The sequence below is a fragment of the Lissotriton vulgaris genome, chromosome 4_1 (genome assembly GCF_964263255.1).
Source record: "Lissotriton vulgaris chromosome 4_1, aLisVul1.2, whole genome shotgun sequence".
Taxonomy (NCBI): Eukaryota; Metazoa; Chordata; class Amphibia; order Caudata; family Salamandridae; genus Lissotriton; species Lissotriton vulgaris.
Genome location: NC_141691.1, coordinates 1,387,753,613 through 1,387,773,204, shown reverse-complemented (window position 1 = coordinate 1,387,773,204; position 19,592 = coordinate 1,387,753,613). Strand labels below are relative to the sequence as shown.

The window sequence follows — 19,592 nt, the reverse complement described above, 5'->3', positions numbered from 1 at the left end:
ATGTTTTAATAAATTTCATATATTTTATATACAAAAATGTTTACGTTTACGTTTATGCTTAATTAGCTTTGTGTCCATTACTAGTATTTGGGCTTAATTTCTCAGCACCTCTGCCAAGGGAAGTTGTTTGATTTCACTGCCGATGACATTATTCCAATATGCGCTGCCTCACACGATTCTTCAGTTCTAGCAGCAACGCGTAACCAGTTATTTATAGTGCCCACTATTGGTTAAATTGTGATTCTGAGTGCTGTATAAAAGCAGACCATTATTATGATAGCGTTTAGAACTATACATTGCAGACCCGGTGTTAAGCAGTCGCATAGACTTCAGTGGAGCCCCCACATCTGGAAATCCTAATCTTCCCTAAATCTTTTTTTTGGCAGAGAACCCTCGTAAATCCCTTGTCATGTTGTCCTTGTAAGGGAGGTAGCTGTCCAGAGTGGAGCACTGCGCCTTTAAATTCCTTCGGCTGGTGTCACGTGACTGCGCTACTTCCACAGACGGAGCTGTGGGTTCAATGCTGTGGGGAAGCCTGGGTGCTGGTCTGCAGCTGGAGGAGCCGCGGTTACAGCCTCGAAGCTCCCAGGTAAAGACGGGCTCCGGCCGGTGTCCTGTGGCATTCATTCCGTTACGTGGTCTTCTCTTTTCGGGCCTGGAAGGGCAGTCTAGTCGTCTGCCATCAGTGCAGGCCTGAAGCGGAAGAGAGGGTGGAGGGGGTTAATGATATCACCGTTGCACGCTTCAAATACGTATTATTTTTCATCGTTCACCAACTCATTCTCACAAACCCACCCATCTGTCAAATGAGAGTTAATCATTTGCTGCACATGTCTCTTTTGCAGACTAGTTTTTTTTTTGCCCAATCCGCGTCACAAATGACTGTTATTTTATTTTTATTTTGCGCCGTCGTTATGGGCTGCTTGTGGATAAGATACCGGTTTGCCCACCTGTTGGCTTTGGCATGGTTATCAGATGTCATCCGGGACCACCTCCCGGGCTCCAACAAATCACCGGCGTTTGGTTCATCAGTCCAGTTTGTTCAATGGGAGTGAACTAAAACTACAACTGAACTCCCAGCATTCACAGCGTTAAAAGGAAGCTGTGTACTGGCACACGTAACACTGAATGTTTGGGGGTGATAGGCAGGCACATTTAAGGAACATGAGGAGGATTACAAGAAGGCTGCACTAAACACTGTTACTCAAATGTTGTGTTGTTGCAAACTAGTGCAATGACCCGCCTCGTTCATCTGCTCTTATGTAACCTCCATAGTCGTTATGTGGTGACTTCTTGTTTAATATTCAGTCGATTCGTGTTGCATTTGGAAACTGGGGTTTTAAGTCATTAGTTGTCTGCTTCAAATATATCAGCGAGGTACCCCTAAGTGTAAGTTATCAGGCCACGGAAAAGACGTATAATAATTGAAAAGAAATACCCGCCTGACCTGATATATTTGTTTTCATTTAAGGTGCGGATAGGGGCAAATAATTTCCAATATTATATTCAATTCATTTTTTATTTTGGGCATGCAATAGTCAAAAATGCATGTACATCTTACAACTGACCTCTGGATTCAGTCATATTTCGTAAGTATCAGTTCATGCAAACTTTATTGTAAAGTAACTCTACATCCTGCTAACAGAGCCTGCACTCACTACCAATTCAGTACGTTAATCATGCTACATACATCATAGAAATATTAAAATTCACCCACTGGGTGGAGGCGAGTACTGCTCAAATTCCTACTCCTCAGTATTGGTAATACTCCCTTACTTGAGTATACATTTAAATAGAGCTCCATACAAATTTGTTCTACTTATTCCTTCTGTATTTACTCTAAAGTCTCATGGTCCATCTCTGTCCTTTGGACCACACTGAGTGTGGACGTGTGTTTCGGTGAAATAATGTAATCACTTCATCAGGACATAAAATATGCCTTGACTTGTGGTGATGATGTGGGTACAGGAAAGCTTTATGTTAGTATTTCCAGCATAGGTAACATTTATTTAAAAGTATGCAAATCAAAAAAAGGGCAACTCTTGATTCTGTGGCATTATGGGGTCTGGTAACTAGAGAATCTTGTTTGCCATCGCTTCGTTGCAATCCTCTGTGGTAATGGTGCAAATATGTGTATTCTGTCACTTTATTTTATCACCTTGTATTCATTCATACCGTCTAAGAGAGATTCTTCTATGGTGACTGTAAATCCCATGCACCTACTAGAAGGTAATGCCAGCTGGTGAAAAAATATTCCCAACCAAAGTGATTATGAACCCATTGGTTTCTGTTGTTATGTTTAATTGACACACTTAAGTTTAATTTCTTTCACCCCAGGCTATTCGTAGACACGTTTAGAGCAAGTAGATTTCCCAAAAACTATTTTATATATCGCTAGCATCTTGGTGTTGTTACTTTCATCGCCCTCAGAAGGATGAAAGGCAGAGTATGCACACCTGAGCCATTGAAAATGTATATTGCCATGCAAACCCACATTGGCAAAGCTCCTTGAGCTGCATGAAGTGGAGGAGTGTGTGGAATGCCAACAGTCTTAGAAAAGGTGAATTTAATCATCCTGATGTGTGAATAAACCGTAATAGTAAAAACAGGTGAGTTCCAGGTTTGCTGATTTATGTACATATTTATTTTATTTCTATTGCATCACTTTTTGAACGTCTTGTTGCGTTTGCTGATTCCATTCACATTTTTAAAATATTTTTTATCACATGATTCATTCTTTAAATTCATTAGGATTGCTCAGCCTTTAGAGAGGATATTGCTCTGCAAGTACGTGTTTTGACCTTGTACCACTGGGGAGCTAGGGGCTTTTTCAAGGGATAGATTGTAATAGTTGGGTTAGACGGGAGAAAAATGTGGTCAATAGACTCTGCTACGTCAGTCAAGTAAAACATAATTGTTAATCTTGAGTGAAGAGAGGTGCACTTCATCCAGTACCGTAGTAGCAGCGTCCTTAATGTGGTCTGCATTGAACAATCCCTGAACATTATTTGTTACAAAAGGTGGTTGGCACCGGATACCTGATGGCATACCTGCTTAGGTACCTCCTCCGGAACAGCACCAGATCAGATGGAGAGTGGTTTAGATGCACAGAGGTTGAGTATTCCTTGGACTGACAAGAAGAAATAGTTGCAAAACCCTTTGGTAACGTTGGTATTAGGTGATGGCATGTAGGTTTCTGGTGCCACTAAGGTGGTATCTTAATCATTATTGGGCACAAGCCTAGCCCTTCACTCATGCCTTGTTGCTGCTAGGTGCAAGATAGATGAGGTCTTCAGTGATTGAACTCAATGTTTTATTGAGTTAGGGCAGTTGATGGATTTATCCAACTAATGTGTCAAAGTCTTCATTTATTTTTATTACGCAAAGAAGTTTGGTCTGGATACCCAAAAAATACACGCTCCAATGGAGTTTGGGAATGATCCATTCCTAAAACTATCAATACGTCACATCAAGAACCTCGAAAGTCTTGCTAAACAGAGATGCTTCATAAAACACGTAAATGCAAGTATATAACGATTTGATGTTTGAAAGAATTTCAAATTGATGAAATTGGCATCCTTTTTTCGTATGTGTACATGATTACCGCAATGAGTATATATGTTCATCTAAAGGGCAGCGTTCTATTTCCTGATACCTCCCTGACCGTTTGCATTCTAAGTCACTGGGCCTTCAGAATGTGCAGGGAGGGTTTTCTTCGTGTACAAGTCAACGTTCCAAACACCTTTACCAAAGTCTGTTGAACCTAAGCTTGAATAGAGTCTTTCTGGGTGTGGTAGCTGTTGTCTCCTCTTCATCTGTGCCTACGTTGTCCTAGGCTTTACTAAGGGAGCCAGGGAAGTGTTTGCCGGGCCTCTCCAAGGCCATCTTGCACAATAGCAGACTAGAGTAAGCCACAGTGCCCCTTATGTTGGTGGTGGTGGCTGCCCATTACCCAGCAGCTTGTGCTACTTTCTTATAGTCAACTAGTAACGGTACTAGCTTAAGAACCAACTATTCTGGAATTTATGTTCCCCCTGGTTGTGTCATGGAACAGTTTGGGGTGTGACTGTCAGTGAGTTTTTGGGGCTCAGTGGTTCATAAGCCCTGCATTCCCAGCTCAGTGTTTAGTGACTGTACCTTGCATTGCCAGCCCCACATTGATTGGCGATTGAGTCATCAAGTAGGTGAAGTCAATTCCACTATTAGCGATGTTTCCTCTGGGAATGCTGCTTCCTGGAGATGTATCTATTAACGCCGATTGCTGCTGCTCCTCCTTCAAAACTGTCTGGTCTGAAATATGTATTTGACTGCTGCCAGTTAAAATTCCAACCTGGCTTCTGTTGATGACAAGGGTCTATGGGAGTGATTGTGTGATGTGTAAGAGGTTGGGAGTGAACCAAGTGGGTGAAACCCAAAAGAAGAAGCTTGGCCTTTGCATTGGTGGCAAGCAAGCATTTAGAGTGGTGGGGGGGGGATAGTACTGAAATAAATAAATAAATCTTACCTTCCTGGTTTGCCACGTAACATTTTCCTCGTCCCTCCTCGAAGCTCCGGGACCCACAAAACTGCACTACCTAATCCTGGCGCTGCCGTCATCCTGTTGAACAGCGTGAGAGAAGCGTAAGGATTGGAGGAAGTGTCCTCTCTCAGCTATCTTAAGAGCCCTGGAGGCCTGTGCTTTCTTTAACCCAGCTGTCTAAGAAAGGTAGGTTAGAGAACTTTAAAATGCACATGTCTGGCTGGCCGTCCAAGACCGCAGGCCAGCGTCTGATTGGTAACGGGGGCATTCGGGCAATGCCCGAAGGGCCGGGGTCAGAGTTCCAGCTGAGGGCTGCATTTATGCAGCCTGGGGGCCGATTTGGGCAGTGTCTCTGTTGTTCGACTATACCGCCAGCGGCCCATTGGGTGTCTGAGTGGCCTTTTTGGAGGGAGATGGGCACTCATTATCTCCCGTATAACAGCAACAGGTAGAGGTGTCACCCCTTTTCTCTCGCTGGGCCTCCCATTAATGTAGGCATACTGAGCGGGGCAGGGGGCCTGAGCAGAAGTGGCCTCACTTGTTGTCAGGTGTGTTTCACTAGTCTAAACTGATGCATGCATTTTTTTTTACCCCCCCATTTTATGTTAAATTACGCTAAAAGCAGTGCTTTGAGGGAAGGCATTATGCAAATGTCGGCCGATTTTTGTTTATTTTTATTTATTTATTTATTTATTTTAATCTGTGCCCGGGACGATTTTTAATCCCAATCCAACCCTGCTGCAGGCTTAAGGGATCTGCACACTCTAATCATATGTGCACAGCTAGCTCCCTTCTGCCACTCAGCAGCAATAGCCTCACCCCGTCCTGACACTTTGGTCAGGACGGATTACGGAAAAAAATGGTAGTAAATAAACTTTATTATCATTTTGTCAGCTCTGGGGGCATTGTTAGGTCTCGCCTATTAATCCCGCAAGGGTTAATAGACGAGAGTATTGAGGGCAAACCAAGGTCTGAAATCATTGCGGATTTCGGACAGTTCGTGTGGTGCAATGGTGCGGAACGCGTGTCCACATCAAAGCCATCAGCCTCACCCCTGCAGTTTCACTTTCACGGCCGCGAGGCCGTGCTCTCACTTCAAAGGAATGCGCACCCCACCCCCGCAATGCCGAGAGCATTTCCCGGCCGCTTTTCCCCCGGCCGCTTTTCCTTTAATTAACATCTCTGCCTTCACACATTTCTACGCGTCTAAATTTCTCCCATAATATTTTAAGTTCAATTTAACCCACTTACAAATTCTCCACAACAAGTTGACTAATACAAAACTCTACCGATTTAAAAATGTTTTTTTTATTTGAAGTGTCCCGCTTAAATTGTTTCCACAGTGTAAGTTGACAAATTAAACTCTCCGGACTTTTACATTGAAATCCTCTTTTTCGCTGTTCTGTTGCTAAATACGGACACTTTTTTTTCTAACGTAATTGGAATTCTGCCCCAAATCTCGGCGGGCTTGTCTAGACCAAAGCACAGCTCATGCGGTTTCACTAGTGAAGCACATACGATCATAGCCGCCTCAGCGTTTCCTGTCTTTTGCTGCATAGCCATGTTTAACCTTATCGCGTGATTACCACAGAGATGTATTATAATTCAGCAAATTCAGGCTAGGTGCTTCTGAATCGTGCGATAATCAGAGGCTGTCATTCCGCGTCTGGAAGGATCTCTGCCGGCCTTGGGCTGGAGCGAATCTTGTCAGTGATGACACAGCTCTGTGCACATGGCGGCATCTTAAATCCCTATCAGCAGCACCTGGGCAGCTCGCGGTGTCAGGGCACATAAACAAGCAGTCCCTTGAGATTTGCGCGTGGACAGTACTACACCTCCCGCTCGACAGGCGTATTAGACTCCATTTAACTAATCTAACTAATCTATGTATACTTAAAGATCTTCTTGTGGAAGCACGCACAGCTACATTTGTTTGTTTATACGACACTTGTATTATTTTATTGGGCATTTATTTAACTTAACATGGCGTGCGCTCTGCGGCTTCTCCTCCCCTAATTAATCATGGCTGGCCGGCCGTACTTTCAGTTTCCTGGCCGCTCTTGTTTTTTATTGATTCTATTGGTAATGCACATACTTTTATAAAAGCATTAATTTTGCACGCACTCGACCCGAACTCGCACATTAAAGAAAAATGGCTAGATTTTAATAATGATTCACCAACAGGCATCTGCCTTCTCTAGGGAGTAGAGGCTTTAAATTCCGATTTCTTGCTGAAATCGCAAAGGTAAAGTTGGACCCCAGCCTGTTTTAACAGCTTTTTCATCCAAGCCCACGTCTTCAATGAGAGACATATCGTGCATTCTCGAGTCAGCAGCACCCTTTGGCTCTCTGCGGAACAAAAACAAGCTGTCTTAGTACGTATAAGGAACTTGAAATATTTAGGCGCTGTAACACTTCCCATAGCACCAGCAGCAACAATATTACTCAGTATGCAAAAGTATGCTAATTTATTTTTTAGCTTCTATTTTCGTTGCTGAAGTAACATGCACCTAGGTTCCTACGTTGTAAGTAAATAGCTCTGCATCGCCGTGCTCCACTCGCTTCACCCCATGGCCAGCAAACTGGTACTGCAAATGGAGAGGAAGGCTTCGTAAACAAACCCCCACCTCACACCATGACGTCAGGGGTCGCTGAAAATAAACTGCCCACCTCTGATGCACGGAGCCCTGCTTCCGTACAGCTCTTCGTTCACTTCACCTGCTGCTGGGCCCCATAACTTCATTTTGCACTCGGGCCACTCGAGGGATCCGAGCAGGACTCGCGAGACAGCCTGCAATGCAGACAGTCACTCTCGGTCTCTGCCCCCTACAGCGCCCCCTGGGACTTTTGCATAAACATTGGCCCTAAGTGGAGGCAAGCTGCAGCCCTGCGGGGAGCCTCAACAAAGGGTGAGTGAGTGCCAGCTACCCCTCATCATCCATCAGAAACCCATCCATCCAACACCCATCAGACTCCACCTCCCACTGCAGCCTCTCTTATCAAGGTGCCGACATCAAAACGGGGCCAATTGTTCTGCAAACTACTAGCGGGGAGTTTTGCATCTGCAGACAGAGCTCTGCTTTGATGGCACCCAGACACATTCACCGATGCCCATGCAGCCAGGCCTGCCTTGTTCAGTCCGAGGCTTAAGTGGGGTGAATGGCGGTGACAGTGCTCAGTCTGCCCTGTCCCACAGTCGGTGTCCACCTCTGGAATTGGACCATTTAAATATTATCACCAATTCTGAAAGGCTTCCCCATCTGTTTCTGGCCACAGTTATCCCAACATCCTTCTTAATGGTGGAACAGACATACGTCAGAGTACCGCACCTTCTTTGTTTCAAGGTGCAGCGTTGATGGCCACTGATAACATCACAAAGCATATTCACTGATAGACAACCAAACCAGAAGACAGATTTGAGAAAAACACACACACCCCTCACCCGCCCCCCAACACACACTCTCTCTCTCGATGCAGTGGGCACAATTTCTCTTGTAAATATGCAATTAAATGCTGGATTAAAATTACACCTACAAAGAACCGACTCAAATAATATATTGTGCCTACGTCAATGACAAATACACACCTTGGACATTCCACTGCGATTCGACGTCAATGCACACCGTGGGAACTGAACTGTTTAACCTTTCTTTAACCCTTTCTTTCCTACTACAAGAGGACGTTTATAAACACTGTCATTTCACTACTAAGCAACTAAGGCACAGGGACATCATCCTATCTCATGGTTTGAAACTGTTATGCCAGTGCTGAAACCAGAAGTGTTTTTTCACAAACATTCAAATCATGATTTTAAACGGAAATTCACCTCACACACACACACCGTCACCATAACACCCTCTACATCATACAAAGGCACACGCACACACCTTCATCCTCACAACACCACACACCATCGGAATACACACACCCTCCACCTCACACCACCTCACACACACTCAGCCTCACACACAATTCACGCAAAGACCCTTACACACCCTTAATAACATTCTCAAAAATCACACACACTAACACACTCACACATCCTATCAGCATCACACATCATATCACAATCAATCACCCTTTTCAAACTCACTCACACTCACACTCTCTCACATTACACAAATGTCACAAAAAGACGTTAATATTTCACTTCTGTTCTTTTATTTTCCTCACAATAAAATACACTGAACATAATCTTCACAAAAGGTATTTACAACAGTTTAAGCTATTGCCATTATAAATTACAATAACTTTTATTTAAGTATTAATTATTTAAAAAATTTCATAACCATTGTTATTTGTAATATCAATACATCTAAGTCACGTAAATACAAAACATTTGCATTACAAATACTATGAGTGTCACATTTGCAAAAGTTAAAAGTATTGGCATTGTAAATGACAACTATTAATTTCGCGATTTTCAAAACCAACACATAAATATAAAATGTGTCATTTACAAAACTAATAGCTCCAACTTTCCTACTGCGAGACCTATTGGCAACGCCAGTGCTTGTTGCATTTGTCACCCCGAGTGGGATGGGTATGCTCAGACGTGAGTCACATGCTCTCCACACCACTGGATTCAAGCAAGCCGGGCTGAAGACGGCTGGAATGCCAGAAACCGGTCCTCGGAAGCTTGTTTCCGGTCCAGGGAAGGCATGGCTTGGCAGTTCGGGCTGGACTGTTGCCATGAGGCACAGGGCCAGACTGATTTGCATATGGCCATGTCTGAACTGGGGTGGTGTGGAGTGCAAAACAACGATGGATTTAGGCCCAGATCTCTGTACTGGGGTGAATGTATGATATTGTTCTGCATTCTGTCCATCAACTGTGGTTTTTACCAAGGGCACTGTGACCAGGGAAGGCCTCTAAGGTCTGCAGCACATATTGTGCCACCCTTAGAGGACCTGTACCATAACACATATACACTGCCATTGCAGGCTGCGTGTTTTGGTGTTGCGAAAAGTGAAGAGTCGAAATGGCACACATACCTCTGCCTGATGTCTACAACTCACTGCTTATGGTTTAGGTAAGTCACCACTCTAGCTGGGTGCAGTATACCTTTTGTGAGGGTACAGTTTCATGAGCAATATACCCCCACCATGTCTAATTCCATTCTTAGACATGGTGGGGGTATATTGCAGTAAGTAAGTGCAGTAAAGCCATAAAGAGTATATGGTCTGGGAGTTTGTCATTACAAACTCCACAGCCCCATAATGGCTTTACTGAATTCTATTAAGTTTGGTAGCTAACGTCTCAGCATAATAAACCCACACTGATGTCAGTGGGATTTATTATGAAATGCACTCCGAGGGCATCATAGAGATGCCCCCTGAAAAACAACCAGCCTCTGGTGGATTCCCTGACTTGTAACCACCAGCCTGCCACCACAAGATAAGGTTCTAGACCCCTGTGGTGGGAACCTTCGCTTCCTGAGCCCCCAAACAAAGCCTTTCCTGGGCGGAGGTGTAAACACCTCTCCAAGTCAGGAAAAGCAGTCTGTGGCAGGGGAGCTTCAAAGCCCTTGCCACCTTGGCAATGTTACCCCCAGCCTCTCCTGCTATCAGGAGCAGGCTCCCTTCCTGTTTTACCCCCTTTTATGTCAGGAAGACGGGCATGAAAAATTATAACAGCCCCCAAGGTGTGCCTACTCTGCCAACCCCACCCCTCAGGTGTGGGAGGCTCGGGAAGCCCACTCTTCAGTGCCCGCCCATCTTGCAGATGGCAGGCACTCTCCAATCAGGTTTGTGGAGTGTGCTTCCTCCCCCATGTGGGTTGCGCACACCAAGGGTGTAGCCACCCTAAGTTCTGTAGCCCATTGGTTACTCCTCGAGACCCCTAAATGCAGTAATTAGGGGACAGCCATGAACCCACATTGCCCCAGCCCTACCAGTCTATCTGCAGTTTCCGAAGATACTTTGCCAAAAGCGGACTTGTCCTGCATCCAGCGACCTCCAGAACTCCTGGGAGAACTTACTGCCTTCAACAAAGACCGGATCTCCTGCGAACAGTAGCTCTGTTGAAAAGAAACTACAAAGGAATGCTCTGAGCCTGCTTAAGACAAAAAAAACCTGATGCCACCACTGCACCCGTTTCCTACGGCCTGGATCAAAGTGGCTCACCGGTCCACGCGAGGTTCCTCAGCGCTTCAGAGTCTGAGTCCACCATGGGTTGACCCCTCCAGAACTCCCCTACGTCGCCTGCAGCCTCTGCATGGAGCCCCTCCTCCCCTCCCAACCCAGAGTGGCCCGGTAAGGTGAAATCCGACCTCAAAAGGCACCCCTGCATTGCGAACCCTGGAGAAGAGGACCTGAGGTGCACCTACTTCCTCGAGCCCTTCAACTTACCTGGCTAGCTGTTGGTTCCTCTCGGAAGACTTCCTGTACCGAGTCTGCAGCCAAAATCACAAACCGGCAACCTCTATAGGATTGCATTGGGCTCCCAACCCCTCTTAAACACCCTGCACCTGGCTGCCCCTGCACCACAGGTGGTGTGGACTTGGTGCTCACCTAGGACCCCCTTTGTCCTGACTTTAACCCTCGGAGCTTTGTTCCCACACAGAGTGGCCTGCTCACAAGCAGCCCCTTACCAAAGGCTCCCATCAGTTCCATTGGCTAACATTGGGCCCCTGTATTCTGCACCCGGCTGCCCCTGTGCCGCTAGTGGCGCGATTTGAGTACCTACCTAGACCTTGGGGCACTTGGTCCTAACCCCCAAAACTCCCACTCCTAAGTAGTTTACTTACCTGAGAAACAGCTAATACTTTTTTCTCATAGGAACCAATTTTATGAGTTTTTGTTCCGAAAATGTTGAGCTGAACTTTGCATGAGAGAAAAAGTAACTAAACTGTAAATCAAGAAACACTACCACAAAGAGAGCTGTTAATACTTACCTAATTTAGCCTCTGCTGTACCTCTGGGGACTCCCTCTACTATGTGCACACTATACCTTACTTTGGTATAGTATAAACAGAGCCGGCTTCCTACAAATGGGGATTAAGATTTTAATAGGATCAAAGCAAATCAGAACACTTTACTTGGAGATGTGCAGATGATAAATATTTGCTGAATCCAGATCTCCACACGGTATCGTTTGTATGCTATACCGTTTCATCAGTAAAACTGCATGATGGTGGGAAATACATTTTGTGGCCATTTCAACAAGAAATGTGCTGTCTGTAGAACCACATAATGTTTTTGTAATCTATTTATTAAAAGTGAGAGTTTTTAAACATGAACTGGGAAACATTCCTGTCCCCACCCTAATGACAAATGCTATTAGGCAAGTCAGGGGTTGTGTAACCTATATGTGCGCTAGATTCTTAATATGCATGGAACAAAAGCGTAGTCTATTAAATCAAACAAAAATATTTTTGTACGGCAAGCTAGAAGAATTTACACATTTGAAGGTGTACTCATATGTAAAGGAAAAGGCAGTAAAGTGAAATAAAATATTTAGGGTCACACAATTGAGACCAGTTTATGGGTCCCAAGCTTTACAGTTCGGTCAATTAAATTATTCAGATCACAAGTCCTGCAAATGTATGTGATGTTTTATGATTTTTCAAGGCGTGGAAGCAGTTCTGGGAAAAGAATTACCATCTCCTGTCAAGACATCCACAAACTGACTTGTGAGTTTCATCCACATTGTTTGGATACATATGAATTATTTTATTCCTGGACGGTTAGCTCTAGTGTGAGATCTGAGGTCATCCTTGTGTAATGTTTTTGGGAAAAAATAATGGAAGTATATTTGTAGTAAAATTTCAACCGACAAAGGGTGTGTTATTTAAGTTGCCTCTATATCCTGCGATGGATGCCTTCTCCGAGGTCCCACCCGATTCTAGTTGAAGCTAATGCTACAGGTGTGGTCACTATACACTGAGGGTTGCAATCCTCCCACTCCCTAATACATAAGTATTAAATGTAAATATTGAGAAGCACAGCTGTTTAAACCCCTGAATAAGTTGCTATCTACATATACATTTTCACTGAAAAAAACCAAAGGTTGAAGCAACATTCTAGATAAATGAGTAATTCAGTGACAACATTAACGTTTTGAGCTAAAACAAAACACAGAAATTCACCAGTTCTAGTTAGCTGAGTTAACTGTACACCTCCTCTACCATGCACTGCTTATGACCTCACATATGACATCTCAAATTACATCAGTGGGTGTGTTAGTTTGTTTTATAGTTAACATAGTGGTGGGTAGCTACCATATTACCTTTCTACCTAATGTGGTACAGCCTGTGTCCAGAAAATGAGTGTTTACAAAATGCATAGACCAAGGGACTACCCGTCTTTTTATTTAGTTTTTTTCAAAAATGAAACATGACCTGCGGTGACACTGCACAGCAAACCCACATCACTCACAACACACGTGATAAGTGAATAAACGATGCAGAGATGTAGCTCATGGTAATGACAACTATAACATAAGCATGTATGGGGATGCTAAGCTATAGATGCACACTTGCTATCTTACCCTACATTATAGGGGATATCGGCTTCTTAAACGGCGAGTGGGGAGGTGCCCTTTGTAGTCACACATCAGTAGTGAAATCAGGGTTTGAAGACAAAAATTGGTCAATAAGTGTACTTCATACAATGTAATCCTTATTTGCCATAGTGTCAGGTGTGCCATAGGTCACCTGAAAGCCGTCATAAATCAGATACAAGTCACGTTCCTTACAAGCTTTGCGAAAGGCAAAAACAGAGCCATTTAATATATTCACACTCATACTACAGGTAGCTCGTAGTGATAATAGTTTTCCCTGGGCAAGGGTATGCTCAGCACGAGTGGATATCGGTAAAACATTCCCATTGGACAATGGATTAAGCAGGCCCCCATTCATACAGTTTTTGCCATATAAATACACAAGCGTTTGGTCTCTTTTATATGTGTGAAACCGCCATTGGTTATTATTTACCAATGTGCTCCCTGTGTGTGTGTGTGTGTGTGTGTGTGGGGGGGGGGGGGTTGGTTATTGCATATCCTCAAGGATGAATTTTATCTGGGCCTGAAAGTTTCCAATCTCCGAGTGCAGTGGGTGGCTTTAAACGCTAAGTGCACCCATTGCGAGTGAGCAGCTTTCCAGTATGGAAGTCTTGGACACAGTCTTCTAAAGGGTATTTATTTGTAGAGCCACCCTCATTAATTCAGTGGCCCCTTCTTAGGACTTGCCGCTCGTTTTTAAAGCACCACAACTTCAGCCTTATGACCATGTGATAGAATTGAACCTCAAACGTTTGACCTCACAGTTTTTTTAAACCATATTTTATTGTCATTTGAATATTGTCTTATACATACAGTTGTTTGTACGTTCTGATCTGGTTTCTGGTGTACATACCTTTCCTGTAATATTCTTTGGTATGCCATCATCAATACCCCCTTAACAACAGAACAATCCCTCCTTGAGTTGCATGCTAATAGGTAAATTATGGTAATTATATGGTAATGGGTGGTCGTGTGCGAGGTCTCTAATAATAGTGTGCTATCCCACTACACCTTCTACTGGGTCTGGTTCAGCTGTTCTCGGAGTACTCACCCCACTGCGAGCGCCTTGGTCAGCCGCCACTAGTTCTCCCACTAGGTTCTCCCAGGCCCTGGCCCTCTCCATCTTGCCTATTCTCTCGGAATAGCAGTCTTCTTTCCGCCCATCTTTCAAGCTCTCTTCTCCAGGTGGCAAGTCTCGGCACTCCCGGCGCCTTCCGATTCCTGGCTATCTCGCGCTTGGCCAAAATGTAGGCAAGGTCTTGGAACATTCCCGTCACCCTATTTTTGGCCGTGTGAGGGAACCAACCTAAGAGGAAATGTTCTGGGGTCTGTGGAAGCTCTTTGTCGATCAGGTCACCTGTCACTTGTCTAATTTTCCCCCCAGAAAGTTTGCAGTAGTGGGCAGCTCCAGAACATATGAAGTATGTGCTCCTCTTTCGCCGCACCTCTGGCATGCCGCAGAGTCCGCACTGAAGTACCTCCTGATGCAAACCGATGTTAGATATGCCCTATGCAGCACATAGTAGTTCATTAATTTGAATTGCGCGTTCCTAGATACTTTCGGGGTACATTCTAGGATTTTGTCCCATTCCTTTTCCGGTATCTGTTTACCTAGGTCCTCCTCCCACTGTGTTTGCAAGCGCTCTAGGCAGGGGACTGTCTTAATTCTTCCCGCTGACAGTGCAACATAGTGGCATCACACCAGCGCTCGCGGCTCTGCCCCCCAACCCTTCCAGTGTGTCCTAATCCTGCGTGTTGGAGCCCTATGCTTCAGGAAGTGACCCCCAGGTAAATCATATGCAGTCTGCAGATATGTGAAGTGTGGAGTCTCGGTATAGGTCTCCCATCTCCCTTAGTCCTGCTTCATCCCGAACCTCCAGTCCTGCCCAATGTCCCCCCTGTGGCAGGTAGCGCAGCATCGCGAGTGGTATGTCAGGAGAGTAAGGCGTTGCAGCGCCCACCTTCCTCAAATACCTGGTCCAACAGCGCACTATCACCCTAGTCGAAGTTATATCCACAGCTGTGGTGCGGTGCACTTGCAGGAGGATTTTCGCCAGTGTGGCAGTGTCTGGTGCAGTTGGACATTGCTCTTCGTCCGGGTTTCGATCTGCTGCCAACCATTGTATTAGCCAGTATAGTTGTGCCGCTAAATAGTAAGCCTCGAGGTCAGACACCACCAGCCCACCCTCTGCTGTAGGGCGTTGCAGCGCTGTCAGCGCCACTCTCCTACTGCCTGCTCCCCAAATGAATGACGTGATGTTTGTGTCTAGCTCCTTGAACATTGCTTGTGGTATCCATACCAGTAGAGTCCCGAAATAATATAGGAGGTGTGGCAATGTTACCATTTTCAGGACCACCACCGTCCCAGTCACGGACAGCGGGCGCCTTCCCCATAAATCCATAGCCGTTTTCGCCGAGCTCCTTGCACTCCCTACGTTATCGTTCAATAAATCCGTCGCACCATGATATATTTTAACTCCCAGGTATTGCAAGCAGTTGTGCTCCCATCGTAGGTGTACCAGTGTGAGCGGTGGGGGGTTATCGGGCGCCAGCGGGTATAAGCTGGATTTTTGCCAGTTAACCCAGAGGCCAGACACTGTGTCATATCGGGCCAGCATGCGGCGCACCCCCTGCAATTCGTCTACCGAGTTACGTAAAAATATCAAGAGGTCATCCACATAATAATGCGATGAAATGGTGTCCCGTTTCTGTCTCCTCGCCCCTGTAGTCCTGACCGCTCCTGGGGTGATTAATCAACTCACCAACTTTGGGAGTTGGTTTCTGTCACTCTGGGTTCCTTAACTACAAGTCATCCTGTATAGTCATCCTGTATAGGCTGTTGGGCTGATTAGACAACTTTATGCAGATACCACAATATAGTTCTGGCTTGGGAGGGGGGGAGGTGAGGTTACTCTCTGAAGTCATCCCGCTGGGCCGGGACACCAGACAACGTTGCCCCTCTTCTTTGCTCTAACGATGGAGTCTTTAGCAGCTCACTTTCGGCTGGCTGGTCAGGAGTGGGGAATCACTCTGCTCGACAGAGCCCATGAAATTTCATTCTATGCAGACTATCTTCTTTTCTACTTTACAGATCTCTTGGGTGGTCATTCTGGTGTCCTTCACCTTCTGGCAACCTTTGGAGATCTATTGGTCCCTGGGTAAGCTGGGATAAATCCTGTTTATTCCCTTTGACCCCGTAATACACCTCAGAAGTATTTGAAGATTGTGGAGGGCCAGGTATGTTGGGAGGCCACCTTCTGCTAACTGGACTCCTGTATATTTCATACTGATCAAGACCTTCTCAATGGCAACCTGACTGCAGGGGTTTCATCTATCAGGTTACAAGTCGCCTTTTAGCGATCCCGCCCTTCTTCCATTGTGGGTTGCATAGCCATCTCAAAGATGCTCGTGCTCCTTGGTCTCCTATGCTACTTTGCCAACTTTCCTATAGTTCTTCTCTGGGTATTCATTAAAGGTAAACTGCTTGGCAAGCTAATATGGCACAACTTCTCCAGTAGAGTGGCTCTTCCTTAATTAAGACTTTGGCCGGACCAGGGAGGCCTCAGGGCTCCTAATTTTTAATGTAAGTATCTGGCAGCCCAGGTGTTATGGCTCACCCCTTGGATAGCCTCCTATTCACTCGGGGGAGACATTTATCTCAAGTCCCCCCTCTTAACCGAGTTGATATTTATATCCACCTTCCACGAGCAGCTCTAACTGCCTGTTTAGAGGGTTACAGGTTACCAAGAAGCTTATCCTCTCTGCTGAGAGCTCCCAAATCAACAAGGACACAATTGACTAATCAAGAGTTACAATGTTGAGGCCAGGCTGGTCTTACTACCCTGGTGCCCGCTTTCAGGAGGGTCAGCTTCTCCCATTCCAGTACCTCCAAAAATCTGTTGTATGTTTGCTGCACCTTCCTTCGACTGTGACTGCATCTGATATTGACCACCATACACACTTTTACAGTGAGGACGCAGGCCTCGAAAAATAATTCAAATGTTACTAGAAAGTGGGGCCCTTCCACCTCTGCTGAAGACAATTGTTACGCTGGAAGTTCTTATTAAATTCCCAGTCTCTGGGCCAGAGACCATGGGGCCGATTAGGTTTGCGGTGATTCCGCATCATCTGGGCCGGCGAAAGCCACCGCCGGCCCGGAGGATGCGGAATCACCGCAGCAGTGTCTTCAAATACCCCCCGCCAGATTAGGATGGCTGGGGGTCATCGGCGGATGGGAAAACCGTCCGCTGCTTTTCCGCCGCGGTCGCCTTCCGACCGTGGCGGAAAAGCTCTAATGTGGTGGTGGTGTCTATCAGACACCGCCAGCCATATTCGGATGGGGCAGGAAACATGCTTTTCCACTGCAGCTTTTCCGCCGTGGAAAAGCATGTGGTCTTTTGAGTTTGGGGGCCCGTTGCGGGCCCACAGGGTGTCAGGGGGTGGGGGGTGCACATAGGGGTACCTATGGTACCCCCCTGCATTTACATGAACAAAGCGGCAGGCACTGCGCGGTGCCTGCCGCTTTGCGCATGTAAATGCAATACATGCATTTTTAACCTTGCGGCGGGTGCTGCTTCAAGCAGCACCCGCCACAAGGTTAAAGATACAGGATGTGACCACCAGGGTGGCAGTCACATCCTAACTCAAATGGAGGGACCGCCGCTGCCCCTGCGGACGGTCCCTCCACCTCGGGGGTGGCGGACGGACGCAGGTCCGTCTGCCATCCTAATGGGCTCCCATGTCCTTTAGTGGTGGACGATGCATGCAGGTCATCCTTCACCTTTTTGTACAAAAGACTCAGTCTTTTTTTTCAGGGCAATGCAATAGTCTCTCAGCTTTGCAACCCAATGTGTACAACATTTCCTTCGGGAGCCTTCCATATCACCATCCATCTGCCAGTCACAATGTCATGAGGGCTCAATCTAGAGGTGGCATTCTTATGGGCAATGCATGTGCCCAAGTTTCCTCTGCACATATCTTCGTAATCTTTGCTTAAAGAATTCCATTCCTCTTTTCCACTGTGCAAGCTTCCTGCGGATGGAACTTTTGCATTATATCCAGCGCCTTTCATACCCCCTCAAGCTAATTTATTCACAAAATGTGGACCAATTTCCAACATAATCTTGCATGGGACCCCGAATCTTGGGATAAGTTCCTTCGGCAAACATTTAACCACTGTTTGTGCATCATTCTTCTTCGTAGCATAGGCTTCAATCCAGCCAGAGAACATACAGACCACCACCAGGGTCTACTGAAATGTGTATGTGGGCGGGTACTCCACAAAGTCCATTTGAAAAAGTTTAAAAGACACCTCGGGGACTGGAAAGTGTCAGCCCTTGTATTTCCTTCCCATGGCCTAGCAATATTTTATAATGTGAACAACTTTATAGTGAGGAGAGCACATTTTCAAGCAGCAGACTGAAAATCCAATGTGTAGGTGTGTGCAATTTTCTTACTTGAGAACAATGCCCCTATGTAGCCTTGCTTGTCTGACAGTAGCATCATATCTGTCATTCTTTGAACGCATGTTAAAAAATGTGCCGATTTATGCATGGCGCTTCTCCAATGCAGCTTCTCTAGTACAATTGTACAGTAGCTGCAGGGAAATACAAGTATGTTACTACATATGTAATCATTTCCCTGTGAAAAACTATATGGGCGTTTAACCTTGTCCAAACCCTGGTATCCATGGCTTGTTTTATGACTTATGCTGTGAACAGGGATACTACTTACACTTTTTCGATAGTGTATTGACCATCACAAATACTAAAGTAAAATTACCAGATGCTTAGTGCTAGCTGTCAGTTAATCTATTTAAAACAAGTTTAGGCAAAGCCAATAGGATGTGCCCTTCTCGATATTTAGCTGTGTAGTGTTTACTGACGCCATGTGTCTGCACAAACATCATAGGAACATGTATTTACAATCTATCTGCGTACACTTGTGTTACATATCCATATAGTGTTATGTGCACAGTCTGTTTTTTGTTTTAGTACAAGGTGCAGATGGTGCAATCCATGGTGAAGTCCGAGTTAAATCCACTTTACACAGGCATTCTCAGCCTTGGTACTACTACTGTGCTCACAAGTGTGTGAGACTCCAATTTCGGTCTTCAATCTCCTTGGCACTGTATTGATGGGGCAGGTTTTAGAATTTATTGTTGTGCACAAAATGCGTAATAGAATAGTGCAGTGCTTATACAGGGCTTTAAGTGGGATAGAAAAACTGGGGGGGGGCTCTCAAAGTGGCGTGATCAATATAAATAAGGGCGTGGCTTAAAACACGTAAGCTAAAAATCTGTGTTTAGCAGTGTGCCGCCCGACCTGTATTTTGCTGTTTGTCATTGCATCCAGATATATGATAAAATAAGTAACAGACCTACAACAATGCAGGACTATTGGCTTTGTCAATGGTTTTTAGTTGCATAAGAAAAATAAGCAGCAACTATGACTTGTATATAATATTTAAAAAGCTTCCACGTAAAGCCTGGTGAAACCAGACAATGTTGCTGCTCCTGAATTTCAAAAAGAGAAGGAAATCCAGAGAGAAAAAAACACTTTAAAGGATTTCC

The 19,592-nt window shown here is 45.3% G+C and overlaps 1 protein-coding gene across 1 annotated transcript in view; it reads left to right on the top strand.

The window, feature by feature from the left end:
* Positions 1–449: 449 nt before the first annotated feature.
* The window catches only part of ESCO1 (establishment of sister chromatid cohesion N-acetyltransferase 1), a 431,983-nt gene continuing 412,840 nt past the window's right edge, over positions 450–19,592 (top strand). Inside the window, exon 1 of the mRNA XM_086965629.1 lies at positions 450–589. The gene's annotated coding sequence lies outside the window, so the exon portion shown is untranslated. The remainder of the gene's footprint in view (positions 590–19,592) is intronic.